The 20,088-nt window shown below is 40.9% G+C and overlaps 1 protein-coding gene across 1 annotated transcript in view; it reads left to right on the forward strand.

Annotated features, from left to right (window-relative positions):
* The window catches only part of LOC119486234 (NT-3 growth factor receptor-like), a 253,693-nt gene that overhangs the window by 177,565 nt on the left and 56,040 nt on the right, over window positions 1-20,088 (forward strand).

The following is a 20,088-nucleotide window of genomic DNA, read 5'->3' on the forward strand; positions in this document are numbered from 1 at the left end:
GTATTTATCCTGTACACGTTCCCCCTAAGGAAGACTGCATGCTTACTGTTCATTACCATGGAATAGGACCATCAAACATATACATAATTACACTCTTAGCTTCTTTCCTTCTCTAATGTAGATTTAAATATTGCTTTGTTACACTAAGCGTGCGAGCACACACACACATGCACGCCCGCATGCACGTCCACACGCACACACACACACACACACACACACACACACAATATCTCTTCAGACAGCGTGCTCATTGGTTAATGCTCTCAGCAGTGAAAGCCTATGGGAAAAGGAACTGGCTCATTACAATTAGAATAAAGAGTCATCATCTTTCCTCATGGCTGGCTCATGAGAACATTAGCAGAGTTCAGAGAGAATGATTTTGTGTTCTGTCTGGCACATACGAGAGCCTTATAAAAAATCCCGCAGGGATTTTGTCCTTTTGATATGGGCCTCTGGCTAATAACTTGTGTAAATGAAAGGCAGCACTCGACGTGACGGAGAATTTCTTGGCTTGGATCTCCAGCGGAAACCTCTGGGAACGACGCCTGCTTCAAAACAAATTACACTGTTTTGTTCCATGAAATATGGGCTGTGGGACCGGCCTATATACATGCATGCCACTTGACAGTTTACATATAAAGGGCTACCTTGACTTTTTGTAATTGTACTCAGTTAATATCAACCCCAGACATTTCAATCAGGAGAGACCCTGTATAGAATGAACAATACATTTATTACATGGTACATGATAGAAGAATAGTGCAAGGTCTTTGCCGATTAGACTCCATCGTGACGTAGTATATCAAAAGGGGGTAGTGATGCCGGGACGAGATTAGGTATATTCCCCACCTGCAGTCTAGACACTGGTGGTGATGGTGAAGGGAGTAGCTGAAGATCTAATGAAGGAATGTAGAGCAGGCCTGGGCACGGAATATGATGAAGCCTGGAGGTGATGGGGTCAAGTCAAGTCAATTTTATTTGCATAGCCTAAAATCACAAATCACAAATTTGCCTCAGGGGGCTTTACAATCTGTACAGGATACGACACCCTTTGTCTTTGACCGTGCAACCCTCACATCAGATAAGGAAAAACTTAACCAAAAAAAAAACCCGGAGTGCTTTATAGTGGACGGGTCTGTTTCTTCCCATGACCCTGGAATGATTTAACCTTAATTAATTAACTTCTTATTAATTAATTTTTAGGAATTGTGAGTTGAACACTGAATGAATATTGCAGATTTGGTCTTACGATGGTCAGAAAATAAAGTTGCCGTGTCTCAATTCCCGTTCTTCCATACTGACACTTGCTATTTTGAGTGCACAAGTGCATTCACACTAACAAGTATGGCAACATGCAGTGCACTATGAGTACCCAGAAGGTGTGTACTCATGATGGTCACAAAGTTGAGTGTGGAACACTGGACTCTTACCACCCTCAATGGTCGCCATGTTGCCTATGTAGCAGAAGAAGGGAGTGACCACCAAACATGAGAAAATGGCTGACGAGGAAGCTGCAGCAGTTGCAGTTGCAGATATTTTGGCGGGCGACAGTCACAGTCAAATTTTGGCAGTAACGCCTCATCCACACTGGGAACGTCAGGAGCGCATGGCGTGGCGGCTGCGTTGTGTCAGGTGTTCACACCAGCTGCATTTCAGCTGCGTGTCTGTTGCGTTTCTTCTGCTGCAGCTGCTGCTGTCAGCTCTGTCTTTCTGCATAGAGTTTGTCTTTCATAATGGCCATTTCATTTCATTATAAATGTCATTTTTATATATTTTAGACACAGAAAGGTTAAGAAACGTGTGGGTAATTTCTAAATAATAGTAATATTCCACAATTAAAACCCCGTACTATATTCATTCATGGAGCTCGCCAAGTCACTGCATGTTCTAAAACACTGTCCTGCATATATTTCAGAATAAAAGCTTTGTGTTAACAAATGAAGGAATTCTGGCCACAGAAAAAAACTTTAGGGCTTTTATTTTGAAATGAAAGCAGGAAGTGTTGATTTAAAAATAAGTCATATAACATAACATATTCTACAGATAGACATCGAAACTGTAGTAATGTTGCTGGTATGATGTCAATATACAGTCAATAGATCACTTTCATTTCTGGTAAGTGCAAAACAGCCATGTTCGAGTTGAGACAACACTACCCCGGTTGAAATTAACGCACTGCGCAAGTAAGTACTGTACGTAGTGTACACACAGTGTACCACGTGGGAGTGTACTAACGGAAGTATCCGAATTGAGACACAGCAAGTGTGTGGACTATGTAGCACTGTATCCACTAAATCACTGTTTAATTCCATTCAATGATGGACTTTGATAGTAATAATTATTATCAAGTATTCAATATCAATAACACTACATGCCCTCCACTGCCATCTGCTCCTTCTCCCCATCTCACTCCCTCTTATTTCACTCTGCTGTCAGCCACATGTTTTAGTGTTACTCTTCGACCGGTTCTCGTTCCATACTCGTTACATACGGACACTATGGTCAGGACCTCTTGGCATGTTGTTGAACTTATCTGTGACTGAAATTAGGTTGTTAGGGAGTCATAATGTTGGTTTCAGTAACTTTTTCACTTTATTCGGCCAGCTCTACATCCTGAATTTCTTTTCCGACTGGAGGCTCAGCCTGCTCATCTGTATTCAGACAGCGTTCAGGGAAGCTACCCGTACTCTAAATTTAATCCATAATGCGACACCAGCATCTGCACTTACACACATTGCCTTCTGAAAGTGGTAGAATATTGCTGTCTAAATCCTCAATACTCCAAATACCAGATGCTCAAGATGCTCAAGGGAGACGTGCAAACAATTAAAGCATTCATTAAGTCAAAAGATAAACCAAAACAACCCCATGCGTCAAAGAGTGAGGTGAAAAAACGAAGACACCAAGGACAAGAATGTAATATAAGTTCAAAAGATTTGTTTCATTTATGTCGTGCAAGATACCAGAATTTTTTTTTCTCTGACTTTAGTACCATGAAACAAGTACCATCATCTTCATCACCTTTAGAGCTCAGAAGAGCTGTCATCAGAAAGGAGTACACCAACCCTTTTGTCCACAGTCAGGATCACTCTCTACCACTGCACGTTTTCCTGAGCTGGATCACACATTTTACAACATTTAAAACACACTGAAACCTGTATCTGTATATATATGCATCATGCTTAGCCACATATGGAACTAATAGCAAAGAGGAGCTATTTGGTTAAAGGTCCAATATTGTAAAAAGTGAGATTTGCATGTCTGTTATATTATAAAGCAGCTATATAAATACTGTTAAACTATCAAAACACTCAATATACGGAGAAACACACAGCCCGTATTCAGAAATGTGCGTTTGAAACAAGCCGTCAGGATTTCTGTCCATTTGTGATGTCACAAATATACAATATTTAGACCATTACACGGTTTTAAACATAAACATTCTAAATGTGTCACAGTTTATTTCCTGTTGCAGTGTATGTGAATGACATCAGCTGATAGGAAGTAAACATGGACCCAAACTGTTGTCTAGCAACGCAATTCTGTTGCAATTTCCTTGAAATGCACTAAAACGCAGCGTTTCAGACAGAGAGTAAATACAGGTATATTCAGGCAGACAGTATGAGGAAAATAGTGTGTTTTTTGAACATTACAGCATGTAAACATGTAGAAACCCAAAATACAAGTATGAACCTGAAAATGAACATGATATGGGACCTTTAAGGTTGGGAAAAGGGTTGCAGTGCTAGTTAAAAGAAACAACGGCGACTGTTGGTAACAGAAAATGATCAGATGTCAAACTCCCACACATTGTTGAGCCTTCCAAACAGCCCAGCCTCCACTCTGGGGGTTCCACAGTAGCACACTTCTGACACTCCTGACAGAGTTATAATTCACAGTGGTCCTTGTCAGTTAAATATAAACTTTTTAGGCATTTGAACAATTGCGAAATGGGGTGCTTTCCTTGTGAGGACAGTCTCTTTCATTGACATTCATACACTAACTCATCCAGACAGGGTCATTATGCAGGTATATACTGCCTGCATTGGCACTGCTCATAGACTGTGCACTGTACAATCAACCACAGCCTGTTTTAAAGGTCCCATATCATGCTCATTTTCAGGTTCATACTTGTATTTTGTGGTTCTACTAGAACATGTTTACATGCTGTAATGTTAAAAAAAAAACTTTATTTCCTCATACTGTCTGCCTGAATATGCCTGTATTTACCCTCTGTCTGAAACGCTCCGTTTTAGCGCATTTCAACGGAATTGCGTTGCTAGGCAACAGTTTGGGTCCATGTTTACTTCTGATGTTATTTACATACACTGCAACAGGAAATAAACTGGGACACATTTAGAATGTTTATGTTTAAAACCGTGTTATGCTCTATGTATATTGTATATTTGTGACATCACAAATGGACAGAAATCCGAACTGTTTCTGAACAATTTCTGAATACGGGCTGTGTGTATTTCTCCGTATATTGAGCGTTTTGATCGTTTAACAGTATTTATATAGCACTTAAACCTGCTTTATAATATAAAAGACATACAAATCTCACTTTTTACAATAGGGGACCTTTAACACATTACAAACTGTAGTCCATATTGGTTGATGCTCTGGTCTTATTCCCTATAGTCTATAGACACTCCCAACTACAGTATATTGGAGTGTTATTCACAGATAAAGCAATTCTCTTTTTATGCTCTGCGTTAATGAAATCAGTAGAATATGCATGTGACTCTTTCTTCTGCCCGTTTCTTCTTTCTATCTCTCTATCCCAGACCTTCGGATCAATATTTCAAATTGTCGTCTTGTGATTACAGAACTATTACCCGTGCTGTGCTGAAAAATTAAAAACTCTCACTCATCAGACATTCACTGCACTTCCTCTCATTACTGGCCCAGCCTGGAGGGAGAGATAGGGATGAGGGGAGGGTGACGGAAGAGAGAAACGATGCAGAGAGGGGGGAAAGAAAGAGAGAGTGGATTAAATGAGAAATACCGAGGCCATCCGATATCTGGTAGCTGTCAGGGTGGATCTTAAGAACAGCAACTGTCGAAGTGTCCTTGAGCAACCACAGCATGGACCCTGCGGCACTGGTTCACTCGCTGAGAGTCTCTTCCTCTAAAAGGTTCAGCTAAATTCTTTGAATATAAATGTGGAGGGTGAAGGTATAGAAACTGAGGGACAGTAACTATACTGTGAAGAAGAGGCTCTTTGCCTTTCTTTAATGTGGGATTATTTATCCACCCATTTTCAATGTTATCAGCTGATTGAATAGGCGTTATCAGCGGCTATCACTACCATTCTAATGCTCAATTCAGACGGGCCAAATTGCTACTACCCTCACATTGTGAAAGTTGAAATGGTCGCAGTTTTAAATACGTTCACATTGTGAATTGAAACAAAACAACTTAGGCTTAGGCAACAAACAACTTGGTACTCGGGACACAAACAGCAGTCTCCTGGGTTACACTAATACATTTCGGCCAGTCAACTCACACAGAAAAAAAGTTGATTTCCATGTGAATACAGCATTGATCCCTCACTGCAGCACACAGAGGGAGATTATTTGGAGTGGTGACAGCAGACATCTTCTCCACCCCCACCCAGGCTAGAGTTAGAGCCTGAATAAAGAAGCAGCAGCAGCGCTGAAGGTTGTGGAGATGCTTGCAGAGAGCAATCAAGCGGCTGCAGCTTTGGCATACAAGCAAGCGGGAGAGCGGAGTATTTCTGGCAGTTTTGACTACATCTCCAACTTGATAGTTGTGCTGGATAGTCGATGCAGAAAGTTGGGCACGTCGTGTGAATGGAACGGCGCAGACTGAACAGGCTTTGCTTCACAGAAGCAACAAGTCCTCTGAACTAAACTAAACTTGTTGTCTTGTTTCTAAGACACACTTGAAGTTTTGTGGCTCCAGAACAACTTCATGCTGCCGGCACCCTTACTCCTGACAGACAGCTACAAGAGTGTAAAGACTCTCAGACACACAGTTCAAAAGCTCACTGGGTAGATCAGACGGGCAATGGTCGGCCACAAATCTGGCAAACAAGTCTGGAGGGACATAAGCAGCAGGGATATAATCCAAAAATTGGGTATAACTGCGGCAGGTCTGCCTTTCTTAATGTGTGTGAACACAGAGCAGAGCTAATGTTAGCTGGACTAAGGCTTTGTATGCACAGATATTAACACAGCGTGAAACAACACAGCCCCATCATTCATTTCTGTGCCGCACAGAGAGCTCTGGCAAATGAGTTTGTGTCCAATTCTACTGTTTTACCTCACAATTTTCAAGGGAAAGGATAAAACCATTGATGCTGTGATAACTTGCTCTTCGCCGAAGTATTCTAAAAGTCTGTGCGGTGTTTCGGCATCTGATAAGCCTTTGTGCTCGTAGATGTATCCCAGCTTCTCTCTAGTCAAGTTTTCAAAGAAAATGTGAATGAATGCTTGTTTTTTTTATGGAAGCAAATAAGAGACTTTCAAATTTTAACAGCCACGGAATTCTTAATATTGGGATTTAAAGGTCCCATATTTTAAAAAGTGAGATTTTCAGGTCTTCTACATTATAAAGCAGGTTTAAGTGCTACATAAATACTGTCAAACTATACAAAACGCTCAATATACAGAGAAACACACACAGCCCGTATTCAGAAATTGTGCGTTTGAAACAAGCCGTTAGGATTTTTGTCCATTTGTGATGTCACAAATATACAATATATAGACCATTACACGGTTTGAACGTAAACATTCCATATGTGTCCCAGTTTGTTTCCCGTTGCAGTGTATGTAAATAACATCTGAGAGGAAGTAAACATGGACCCACACCGTTGCCTAGCAACACAATTCCATTGCAATTCCATTGAAATGCACTAAAATGGAGCGTTCCAGGCAGAGGGTGAATACAGGCATATTCAGACAGACAGTACGAGGAAAATAATTTTTTTTTAACATTACAGCATGTAAACATGTTCTAGTAGAAACACAAAATACAAGTATGAACCTGAAAATGAGCATGATATGGGACCTTTAAACACAACTGGATTAATAGCATTGGAATATTTTTCTTTGAAAACCATGTATCTTGTTCTGAATATAGATTATGTGATTTTATATATGATTTGAATATCATTTTTAATGTTCACAAATTCAGATCCAAAAATTCAAGTACAAAAAGACTGCATATGCTATTTTGGGTAGCCTGGATGTTGGTATTTGAATATTTACAACATTAATTTTTAGATCTGATTTTGACCAATCAAATTCAAACAACCTGAATATTGTTTTTTTAAATACTGAAACTTGAAAAAAATATATTCAGATTCAGCTTTGCAAACGGCTAATCAAGACATTTCAGATTTTAATTTCAAAGAGCAGAACAAACAAATTCAGATACATAGGTTTTCAAGGTGAAAAAAATTTAAAACGAATGATTCATTCATTAATAATTCATTTTAACTCAAATTCAGTGGTGTTTACATATCAATATTGAGTATTCAATGGCTGTTAACATTTAAAAACATATGTCTCTTATTTGCTTCAATAGTTTGCATCTGTTTCTGTGAATATCAGTTCATTGGTTGATGGAGATAAACAGTTGGTGGAGCCGATTCTCCAGTCAGAGCTCCAGTCGAAGCTCAAACGATGGAAAACCTTGTGGAAGACATGATGGCAGTATGATATTTCTGTTTGTTTCATGTATTAATGTGAGGAAAGGTTACAGTCACCTCATTGCTCCACACAGATCTGAGGTTTCTGACGTTTGAGTCGTGCTTCATGTACGCCTGTTTCTGCTTTTATCCACACGACTTTTAGATGGATGGAAACACACTGATGGTACCTGAAGCAACACACTCCCACCAACGCAAGCCCTAGCATTGTGTGAACTCAGTGCTGTTTCCAGTAACAGTCAGTCAGTCAGTCGGTCAGTGAGGGAGGCAGTCATCGAGCCGCTGTGTTGGCCGGCACCACCCAGCCAGTGTAATTGTTTCTTGTTTGTTGTTTTCTCTTGTCTGTCTACATGGCGCTGCTCTGCTGTCAGCCTCTGTGACATCCTCCTCCTGCCTCCGACACCCCCCCACACCCCCACCCCCAAGGCCCCGAGCAGCAAACCAATTACGAAAGGGAGAGAGAGAGAAAAAAGAGAGAGGAGGGTTGGGTGTGGGGGCAAGTTGGCGCTCAAGGCTTCTCAGATGAGAACGCTCTGCCTGCCTCTATCATTTACCATCACGGAGATAGAGCGACACACGGAGAAGACGGGCAGCATAGGGAGAAAGACGAGAAATAGCTCGAGTGCAGAGAGGGACAGACAGGGAGAGATGAGAGAGAGATAGATTCTGTGAAGGGGGATTAGAGAGAGAGAGAGCGGGCACTGAGGCAAAAAGGGTAAAAAGAGGCTGTGAGTCTGCCGGGAGCTCCGGCCTCTCAGCTCAAGGGACACTGGGAGGTGTTAAAGGTGAAGTAATTATAAGCCATCATTTAGCAACACTGTACAGAGCCCCCACACTGGATAAATGATGTGCTATCAATTTACACACTCACCCGTCCCCTGTGGTTGTGTGTGTGTATTCCTGGACTGCTATCTTAGTTGGAGCCAATTTGAGTTTTAGACCTTCAGAGTGTACAGTATCTTTGAAGTGAAGTAATTCCAGCTGGTCTTCACTTGCAGATATTTTAGGGCTCAATTACACCAGAGAGTGGGCACAGTAAAGCTCTATATGTTACATATTTTGTTGAGTTGTGTACTTACTTTATTTTTAAAGGTCCCATATCGTGCTCATTTTCAGGTTCATACTTGTATTTTGTGGTTCTACTAGAACATGTTTACATGCTGTAATGTTCAAAAAACACTTTATTTTCCTCGTACTGTCTGCCTGAATATACCTGTATTTACCCTCTGTCTGAAACGCTCTGTTTTAGTGAATTTCAATGGAATTGCAACGGAATTGCGTTGCTAAGCAACAGTTTGGCTCCATTTTTACTTCCTGTCAGCTGATGTTATTTACATACACTGCAACAGGAAATAAACTAGGACATGTTTAGAATGTTTACGTTTAAAACCGTGAAATGTTCTAAATATTGTATATTTGTGACATCACAAATGGACAGAACGGCTTGTTTCAAACGCGCAATTTGTGAATACGGGCTGTGTGTATTTCTCCGTATATTGAGCGTTTTGATAATTTTACAGTATTTATATAGCACTTAAACCTGCTTTATAATATAAAAGACCTGAAAATCTAACTTTTTACAATATGGGACCTTTAATGTTTTCAACAATGTCTGGAGAAATCTGCCATTTTATTCAAGGTGTGTTTCATTTGATCGCCTGTCAATGGCGTCATATCCCCTTTACCCTCTCTAGTGGCTATAACTTCCGGGGAAACACCAGATGCTATGTCAACTAAATAGTTACACATGCCCTGGCCTATAGGGTAAGTGTAAATCATACAATGTCACATAATTATACTCAGTAACAGTAGTACTGCTGCATCCTTTCATTAATTGCATTATTGATAATCTATATTTCAATATCGATCCAGACACAACGTTCTCCTATGACAAGCTGCTCATGCCAGCCACCGAGCTAATGCGTACGGCAGCGTTATAACATTACAATCATTTCCAACACCCTCATCAAGTTATTTTTAGTATGATTGTTTTTTGGGCCACGGATAACAGTGCTGGGCTAATTTGCCACATGACGTTAACTACAGTAGCTGTATGGGTAGTCGAGTCATCTAATGGTAAGTTAGCAAGTTAACCTTATAGGTTAGCTAACGCTACTTGCAGCTATTTCTTTAGAATGAAATGCCAAAACGTGAATAAACGTGACTAAAACTTAAAGCTGAAGTAGGTGAAATTGGAGCAAATATGAATAAAAAAAGTTATTTTTTTAAAACGGTCGCTATATGGTGACAGTAGTACATGAAACGAGTAACCTGAAAAATACCATGTGCCTCTTTGTCCTCCGGTGCTCCTAACGGCATCTGCAAGATTTTACAGACTGGAGGAAAACAAGCAGTCAGAGCTGACCTGAGGTCTGTTGTCCATCTGCTGTCTATGAGAGCCGGCTGTTAATCACTCACTCAATCACGTTAATTAATCACTCAACTCCGAACAAATGGTCAAACTAGGCAGTGCTGATCAAATATGAATCAATATTCTGTTACGTTAATGCCTATTTCTCTCCTCAAATGTTTTCAGAATCATCTTGTAGTGCACGGTTTAGCTGTAAATTGAGAAAGTTTGTGACCCGGTAGCCATGTTGAGATCAATTGAGGAAATGCCAGGCACCGCCCACCAGCCGGAGCACAGCCAATAGGAACGCTCTCTCTCTGAAATTACCTGTGATTGGTCAAAGTCTCCCGTCACGGGCTAGATTTTCTAAAGCCTGAAAACAGAGCCATGAGGAGGTGTTTTCTCCTGAACACTTGAATTACAATATGCTGAAAGGTTATTATGGAATTTTTGCCCAATGATGCCAAAAAAATTCTGCCTACTGCAGGTTTAAGGACAATATTTTACTTTGTGCAACACCATCAACAACAAATTGTTAATTCATTATCCATCCATCCATCCATCTTCAACCGCTTATCCGGGATCGGGTCGCGGGGGCAACAGCTCCAGCAGGGGACCCCAAACTTCCCTTTCCCGGGCCACATTAACCAGCTCTGACTGGGGGATCCCGAGGCGTTCCCAGGCCAGAGTAGAGATATAATCTCTCCACCTAGTCCTGGGTCTTCCCCGTGGCCTACTCCCAGCTGGTCGTGCCTGGAACACCTCCCAAGGGAGGCGCCCAGGAGGCATCCGTGCTAGATGCCCGAACCACCTCAACTGGCTCCTTTCGACGCAAATGAGCAAGGACTCTACTCCGAGTCCCTCACGGATGACTGAGCTTCTTACCCTATCTCTAAGGGAGACGCCAGCCACCCTCCTGAGGAAACCCATTTCAGCCGCTTGCACCCGCGACCTCGTTCTTTCGGTCATGACCCAACCCTCAAGACCATAGGTGAGAGTAGGAACGAAGATTGAACGGTAGATCGAGAGCTTTGCCTTCCGGCTCAGCTCTCTTTTCGTGACAACGGTGCGGTAAAGCGAATGCAATACCGCCCCTGCTGCTCCGATTCTCCGACCAATCTCACGCTCCATCGTCCCCTCACTCGCGAACAAGACCCCGAGATACTTAAACTCCTTCACTTGGGTTAATTCATTATGTCCTTATGAATTCTGCATTCACAGTAATGTATCAAACTTCAGTTATCTCAAGAAACAATTTAACATTATTCATCACCCCTGTTTCTTACCTTTTTTTGCCATCTTTCATTAGTTTGTCCCAAACTGCTCTTTGACTGTATATTTTTTCGGTCAAACTTTCCAGTGAAATTCACACTTGCACTCCTGATTTGCCTAAGAAATACCCAAAATGCAGCATAATGTGTTCCCAAGCCCGATAGCATTAACAAAATTGGTCCCCCTACTTTGCGAAGCATGCTGATGTGAGGACATTTAAGTTTGGTTTCGGAAGACTTCCAGAGAAAGATCTTGGATGCTCCAGTGCTCAGAACCGGCAGAGCGACGCTAACAGCTGATCAGGTGATTTATTGAGATAATAAAGTCTATCTGACTCTTCTGTGAGCCAGTGACAAACAGGTATCAATACTGAAGGCCTATTAGATTAATGTGAGTAATAAAGTGCGATTGAAAGACTGTGGCGCCAATTGGGCACTAAGGAAAACAGAGGGGGTGGTCGTGTTGTAAACTACAGCATAAATCACTATGACCTATGGACGTTTTTTTTATTCTACAAGTAGATTCTCTGGTAGTTCCAACAGGCCATTAGGGTCTCTGTGTTCTAGTAAAATCGCAAGTAATTGGGTACGGATGCCCTTGAAGAGGTAAATTTGTAATGCTTACTGCATCACTGCAGTATGGTTGCACTCCAAGAGGGTTCTGTAATTTCCATTCAAACACAAGCAATTTCACCATTTTGAATGTTTGGATTTTTTGTTTCAATAATATTTGTTAAAGGTCCCATATTGTAAGAAGTGAGATGTTCATGTCTTTTATATCATAAAGCATGTTTAAGTGCTGTATAAATTCTGTTAAAGTATCAAAACGCTCAATCCATGGAGAAATACACAGAAATGGTGCAGATTTCTGTCCATTTGTGATGTCACATATCTACAATATTTAGACCATTACACGGTTTAAACGTAAACATTCTAAATGTGTCACAGTTTATTTCCGGTTGCAGTGTATGTGAATGACATCAGCTGATAGGATGTAAACATGGACCCAAACTGTTGCCTGGCAACACAATTCTGTTGAAATGCACTAAAACGGAGCGTTTTGGACAGAGGGTAAATACAGGTATATTCAGGCAGAGAGTATGAGGAAAAAGTTGTTTTTTTTTACATTTAAGTATGTAAACATGTTCTAGTAGAAACATAAAATACAAATATGATCCTGAAAATGAGCACGATATGGGACCTTTAAGTTAATACACTCTCTTGTTGTATACAATTATACAATTATCACCATGTTCATAAATATTGTAGTTCAGTGTTCATCGAAGCTCCCCTGCCAATACAATAATATTTCGGGGTGTAAATCACAAGTTCCATCAAGATACAGTATTATATTGATTCTTTGGACAACGATACAGTGTTTGCTTTCATCACAAAGTCAATTCGGTGCCTGCGATGGATATGAGACAATATTATATGTCCATTTAACACAATCAATTACATTTATCAACTCTCTGAAGGCAACTAAAATATGATTTGACAGTGTTTTTTACTGAGTTCTTCCAGACATTTAAGTAAACAATTTTATTATGAATAAAAGGAATAAATATATAGCAGGATTTTCAAAATAAAGGCCTATCTTAAAGATGATGATACGTATCAATATGTTCACGTTGGATAGGTGATCATTGAATCAATATATTGGTCCAGAAAGTGAAAGTATTTTTACAACCCTTGCATTATTATGACCACTAAGTAAGGAACAATGTGACGGCAGATTAGGCTTGGGGTATATGGTAACATTTTATAGTAACCATAATTTATAAACGGTAAATTGATAGTTAATTAAACTTAGTTATTTTACTGTTAACAAATAACTAAATGATAATTAATAATGTTTACTAATTATTAATAATGCTTTAATTTATGTTATATCAACAGTTTGTTGCACGCATTACAACATGATAACACACACACACACACATATACGTGTGTTTGTGTGTGTGTTATCATGTTGTAATGTGTGCAACAATAAACTGATGAAAACACACAAACACACACACACACACACACATATATATATATACACATTACAACATGATAACACACACACACACACACACATATATATACTGTTTATATAATTTGTAAACTTGAAAGAAATGGAAGAAATCTGTCAGCCCATTGGTCCACTAACATCATTCGACCTCTGACCTTTGTGCTCCATGAAAACTGTCTACCTCACACATTCTGACCGTTCAGCCTACATGTCAGCTTGTCTGACACATGGCCTAAATATTAGCATACAGGGTATGCAGTAACTGACAAAGGTCAGAGTCTGATCCCTGCAGCAGCCAGCATGTCCATCAAAACCCCAACGCCCCGACCTGCTCACTCAGAGTCCCTGTGGATGAAAGAGCTGCTACAAACCTGAGCTGGAAATAATGTACATAAAAAAAAACTAAAAAACATGCCAAGAATATGCAAGTCAGCGTATTAGATGTCAAACATAACTTTGATGTGTAATAACAAACACTGGTACATTGAATAGATCTACGGGTGCTTTCACAAGCCAACATTTAGTCAGTTTGAATTGAACCCTGGTGCGGTTCGTTTGGGCAGTTGTGAACAGTAATCATACTTTGGTGTGGACCAAAGCAACTGGCCCGAGACCGCTTGCGAGAAATGGCCTCGGACCATTTCCAAGCGTACCCTAGTGTGGTACGATTGCATTGGGAGCATAATCTGACCCGATTGCAGGAAGTGAACCAAAATGCAGGGGATTATGGGTAGAGCGTGCAGGAGGCAGGACATGATGCGGTTACACCACGGTCACGTAGCCGGTTGGTAATTTGGTCATAAATAACAGAGTGTCTTGCCGTTCAACGCGCCCACTCGCTCGTCGTGAATTCTCCAGACAATGACAGTCTCTATTCACACACATGGGCTCAATCGGACATCACACAGACGTGTTAGGGAGCTGATTCATTTCCGGTCCGACTGATTCGGATATTTGCGTTCTCACACGGCTCCTCCGGCTAATGATAGATAAGATCAGTGTTGCACTACATGTGTGGAAGGAGTTTAAGTGAAGCCCATGTTGGAGCCTCTGAGTCCCTCAGAGGTCGGCGCTGTCAAGATAGTAGTTGGTCAACAACGTTCGCCAGACTACATGCAAAAAGCTCAGCATAGATTTACTTCCCCTCCATGAGTAATGAATTGTGGTCTGAAATGCTGCTGTTGTAAATGCTGACTGAGACCTTGTTGTTTTTGTATTCAAGTTAAGAGGGGGGATCTCTCTGCATATAATTGTAGTCACAGGTCTGTAATTGAATCAGTTCCGATAAACCTGTGCTTTCTTTTCATGCGTTGCATTCCCGCTAAGATCCATCCCGCCACCTTCTCTCCTTTCCTATTTTATCCTTTTATACATGCTCTCATAGGTTGATGTCTTTTATTTCCTTGATTCCTCTCTCTCTCTCATCATGTCCTCGTGTCCCTGTTTCCATCTAAATCACCCTCACAGCCCAAACACCTCCTTGTTTTCTGTCAGCTGTGAAGGTTGACCGTGTCAGTTGCATTAACTGCAGGCTGATGTGTTCGGCACCAGAGAATACTGACGAGTCCACATCAGTAGTTCTCAGTCGGTGCATCAACACACAACCAGCGGAGTCCCTGGTCCCCGGGGGAGGAGGCCTGTACGTATATATACAGCACACAGTCTATAGTGGCCAACAATGATAAACATGGAATGATTTCCATGGGGAGAATTCAATTACTGCAGCAGAACACCTTAACAGATTAGAGCCAGGGAGAAAACTGAAACTGGGATACAAAAAATAAACATTTATATTTATAATACATATATAATACATATATATACACATATATATATATATATATATGTGTATATATGTATTATATATTTATGGCATGCTGTTTAGGAAATTATTATTATATATAATATGAAATTTGAGGATATTGAATGAAATCCTGAATATATGGAATGAAACTCTGAGAATTCAATATCCTCAGCATTAATTCAATATTCTCAAGGTTCATTCAATGTATTCAGGATTTATTTCCATATTCTCACATTCCATTCCATATATTCAGGATTTCCTTCAATATTTTCACATTTCATTTAATATTCTCAGGATTTCATTCAATATTCTCAAATTTCACATTATATGGTAATTTCCTATATATAGAGCATTACATAAAATAGAGCTGAACTTTCCAACACATGCAGAGCAGAACAGGTTAACAGAAAACATGGAGAAAAGGTAGGATCAAGGTCAACGTATTACTTATGCATTACAGTTGCACTGAATGCCTGAGTATGTTTCCAAATCATAAATAAAGTGTAAAATCAATAACTAAAACCAAACAAGGAATATTAAAATTCACTAAAGATAGTCCAATGAGTGTGAATGAATAATGTGAATCTGTTGCTCCCTGGATTACAGGTTTATGAGGGCGTAGAGCCCGACCAATGAGGCAATACACAATTCAAAGTATTAGGAAATAGTAATAATAATAATAATAATATGAGAAAATATTGTCATTTCTTGTTGGTTATCAGCTGACTTAGACACTGATGCTGATATATCTGTGATAAGCTTATCTTCATGTAAGGGTGAAACAATACTCTGTTACTTTTGTTGCATAATTGTGATATTAACCACATATTTTGTATGGAGTTGTGGCACTTTAGGAAACAGAAAATATTGCAAAAACTTTGAGTCTTAAAGTAAAGCTGTGACATTTTGGGAAATACACTTATTCCTTTTCTTGCCGAGAGTAATGTACCTGTCTGTACTGTAAATATGAAGCTGCTGCTAACAGCTGGCTATTTTAGCATAAAGACTGGAAACAGTTAGCCTGGCTCTGTCCAAAGGTAAAAAAAAACACTAAAGCTCACTATTTAACATGCAATATTTAATGTCATATCATTTGAGTTTATTTCATACAAAATCTGTGCAGAAGTGTAAAAACATTAATTTGATTATTTCTTGGTCAGGACCAATTACTTCCTGGAGTCTCTGCTGGTTGCCTGGAAAAGGTCTCTTGTGTATTTAGGTCAAAAAATGAGCACAGATGTTACTAATAACATTAACAATGGAACTTGCTTGTTACGTATTGTAAGACAGGGCGGTTGTTATTCATTTATGCTGGGTACGTTGTTACAGTTGTTACATTACGTTGGTACGTTATTATTTTAACACAAACCCTGATGTTTTTTTCTAACCATAACCAAGTAGCTTTGTTGCCTAAACCTAACCAATCGTTTCACAACGTTAACGACGTGTCATTGCGCGGTTTCTGCAAGTGAGACACGAGGCTGATATGAAACTTATTTAGGGAAACTTTTTTTCGGTTCAGAAACGTCGACATTCAACGTATCCCGTGGTTTGCAGAAACGTACAATGCCAACATTTTTTTTTTTGGCGACTGGGTTGGGCTAAAGGGGCTATGGAAATACCTTTGCCAAATAAGTTCTGACGTAGCGAATATTTGACATGACTGATCAGCTGTTTCTGATTTCGGCATCTTCTCTGATATATATTTACGGTGTATTGTCTTTGTCTCCGGACAGCATGACACATGGCCAATGCTAGCTGACATGAAAGAACTTTTAAAACTTGTCCAGTTGAAACAAGTTCCTGAAGACCTCTCTCCATTTCCACTCTGTTTACTGGTGGATTATAGCCATGTGTAAACTGGTGCCCTAAAGAAGATTTATGTGAGGTATCATGGGTATAGATTAGGGATGCACCGATACCAGTATCGGGTATCGGGTCCGATACTGTGCTCATGTACTTGTACTCGCAAAACGGCTCCGATACAACGGCACCGATACCACTTTACGGCAGCGTGATGTTAACCTCTCATCACTATCTTTATGGGTCCTATTGCATGCGCTCACGCTCCACCTCCCCCGACAGTGCGGGCAAGACGGGCCGGTGGTGCGCCGATCCCACCTCAGGCGGCGCGCGCTGGCCGGCCTTCACTTTCATTGCACCACGGGGTTTTGCTTGCACCCTCTGACTCGTGGGTGCGTTAGACTCCTTGGTCCGTGTTTCAAGACGGGTCGGGTGGGTTGCAGGCATCGCCGCAGACCACTGGCACCTTTTACGTGGGCCGAGCGCCGCCCTGGGGGCACGACGCGGTTGGGGTGCACTAAGGACAGTCCGCCCAGGTGACGCTTTGGCCAAGGCCCCGGGAAGCACCTTCGCCCGAGCCTTTCCAAGCCGATCTAGAGCCTAGAACCCCAGCCTGCCGTGTGTCGCTCACACCCTCCAGCTGGCTGTTAATGAGGGTTTTTTGGCACAGAGAAGTACTCGTATCGGTACTCGGTATCGGCGAGAACCCAAATGTAAGTACTAGTACTTGTACTCGGTCTGAAAAAAAGTGGTATCGGTGCATCCCTAGTATAGATAAATAAGTACAAACGGAGGGTTAAACATATAATGAGAAGTGACATGTTGCTTCTGTCATAATGGGACCAAACTGACCCGTGAACATACATTCTTTGCGGACCTGGTCTTATTGTTTCTGACCCGTCTCCATCCCGCTCCTTACTCAGTCAGTATGTACTTGGTATGGGGCTTCCAGAGCAAAGACATGCAGCTCAGGTGGATTTGAAACTGAAAGTCCCTCTAGGTGTGGCAGTGAGTGTTTGTGTGTGTGAGCTTTGAGATGGACTGGCATCCTGTCCATGCTGTTTACCTGCCTGTCTGTGGTCTCCTGTGAGTTGAGCTCCCAGTGGACTGCACTATGTGGACTACAAAGCAGACTCCCTGCTGTCCTTCATACAACTCTACTCCAAAGTGCTGCTCCTGACCTGCTGGGGGTGTACTGGTGGGGAAAAAAAGGAAAGAAATTCCACATTTTCATTCAAGTATCTTCATATTCGTCCTGACTGTGCTGCATTTAAGTGATACAGATTTAAGTGAGTAAATCAGACTCACCTGAATGGAGGGGTTACAAAATAAAATAATTTTCAAAAGTCAGGTCCTCCACATCCATAGTGGAAATTATGCATTGCATACATACATTTCCCTCCAAAATATGAAGATGCAGACATGATGTCCATACAATCAAAAAGATCATAGAGGTTCAAGCTGTGTATTTTATGTCTGAGGACCTGTGGGCCAATGGGAAGAGGGAAGGCATGAGGTGCCACAAAAAGTCTCAAAGCAAATAGTTTGTAACCTTTACAGTTCACTTAAGTCCTTTTTGCTCAGATTTGGACTCTAATGGCCTTTTCACAACTGCAAGTCTGAACCAAGTTTTGTGTTTTTGTTACATTGTATAGGCCTACATTTGCATTGTTATGTTTTTAGTTTTGCTTTCACACTGCAATGATGCGAGCGCGCTAAAGAGCTATAACTATGACATACCTACATCTTGTCATCTTCACCTACGTGAGCAAAGTCTCCCTATATACTTGCAATTGATTGGTTTTGTAGACGGGCTATGCTGTCCTCTCATATCCTCTCTCTCTCTCGTCCTCTCAGAAAATCATTTTAGTTATTTTGTCCGACTGGGCTAACCGCCTTCAGCAGTTGAGAAGCAAGACACTGGAACTTTACGTAGGTCTTGAACAGATGCAGTAACTGTTGAGAGACAAACTGAAAGCTACCATGTACATTTACTACCACTTGACAACTTTACTGTCAACGCATCTCTCTCTCTCTCTCTCTCTCTCTCTATGCTGTGGAAATGCTGTGTTTTTTCCCCCAAAATTGCAAAGGCATGCTGTATTTTACACACAGTGATTTAGTGTATGTACTGTATGTGTGTTTGGTGGAGAGTGTTGGAAACCACCTCTATTCAACCCATCAGTTCCCTCCTCTCCTCCAGTCCTCTAAACCCCTGATCTACTTCTAAAGCTCCCCCTTTTGCCTTTAAACCACCTCCTCTATCTCTGAACCTCATCCTCTGCATCTCAAACCACTGATGTACAGTTAAAGCTCTATCTCCACCAGTAAAGCTCTTCCTCCACCGGTAAAGCTCTGCATCCACCTCAAAAGGTTTCCCCAAACTCTCTACCTCTAAACTGCATCCACTCCATTTTGAGGCAAATTCTGATATTCATGTTTGCCCTCCTTCATATTGATAAGATAACACTTAAACTCACACACCTTCATTGGTGAGACCTGGGGATGCAGCACTTTAACTGATAAGAATGATGGCCCAAAAAAAATGAAAATAAAACTGCCTTTCCTTTCTCTACTTCTAAGCCTCCTCTATCTCTAATCCTTGTGCCTTCCCTCACCGTCTGAACCATAGATGGTTTGTGGACTCCTGTTTTGAAGCCTCGAATTGGGCATTTTGGCTGTCGCCATCTTGTTTTTTTGGAACCAAAAGTGACACGAGAGGGTGGAGCTAAGAACAACAACGCTGAATAAGACATTTTTAGGCAACCAAAATTTTACAATGTTTTTTTTTTCATGAACTTTTCAGTTCATGAAAGTTCAATTCACTTTCATGAACTGAAAAAAGACTGTGAAAGGGGTTAAAGTTCTAAAACAAAAACACGGACAACTACCCAGACTGGACAACGCCGTGGTAGCGACCTGTCATTCACATAAAGCATCCCCTGCTTGATGGTCTATCTGACTCTAAATGGGACCATAATTTACTAAATGAACATCATGCTGTATTGAAGAAGACTTGAAACTAGCGATTGAGACCATAAACTCATGTTGGCCCCTGTGATCAGTAGTGTGAAATGAAGCACTGATATAAAGTAGGAGCAGTGCAGAGCACTCACTGAAGTCCACTCACATCAGAATGTTGAGTGTCACATGAACTGACTCTGC

Source organism: Sebastes umbrosus, chromosome 4, assembly GCF_015220745.1.
Source record: "Sebastes umbrosus isolate fSebUmb1 chromosome 4, fSebUmb1.pri, whole genome shotgun sequence".
NCBI classification, from domain to species: domain Eukaryota; kingdom Metazoa; phylum Chordata; class Actinopteri; order Perciformes; family Sebastidae; genus Sebastes; species Sebastes umbrosus.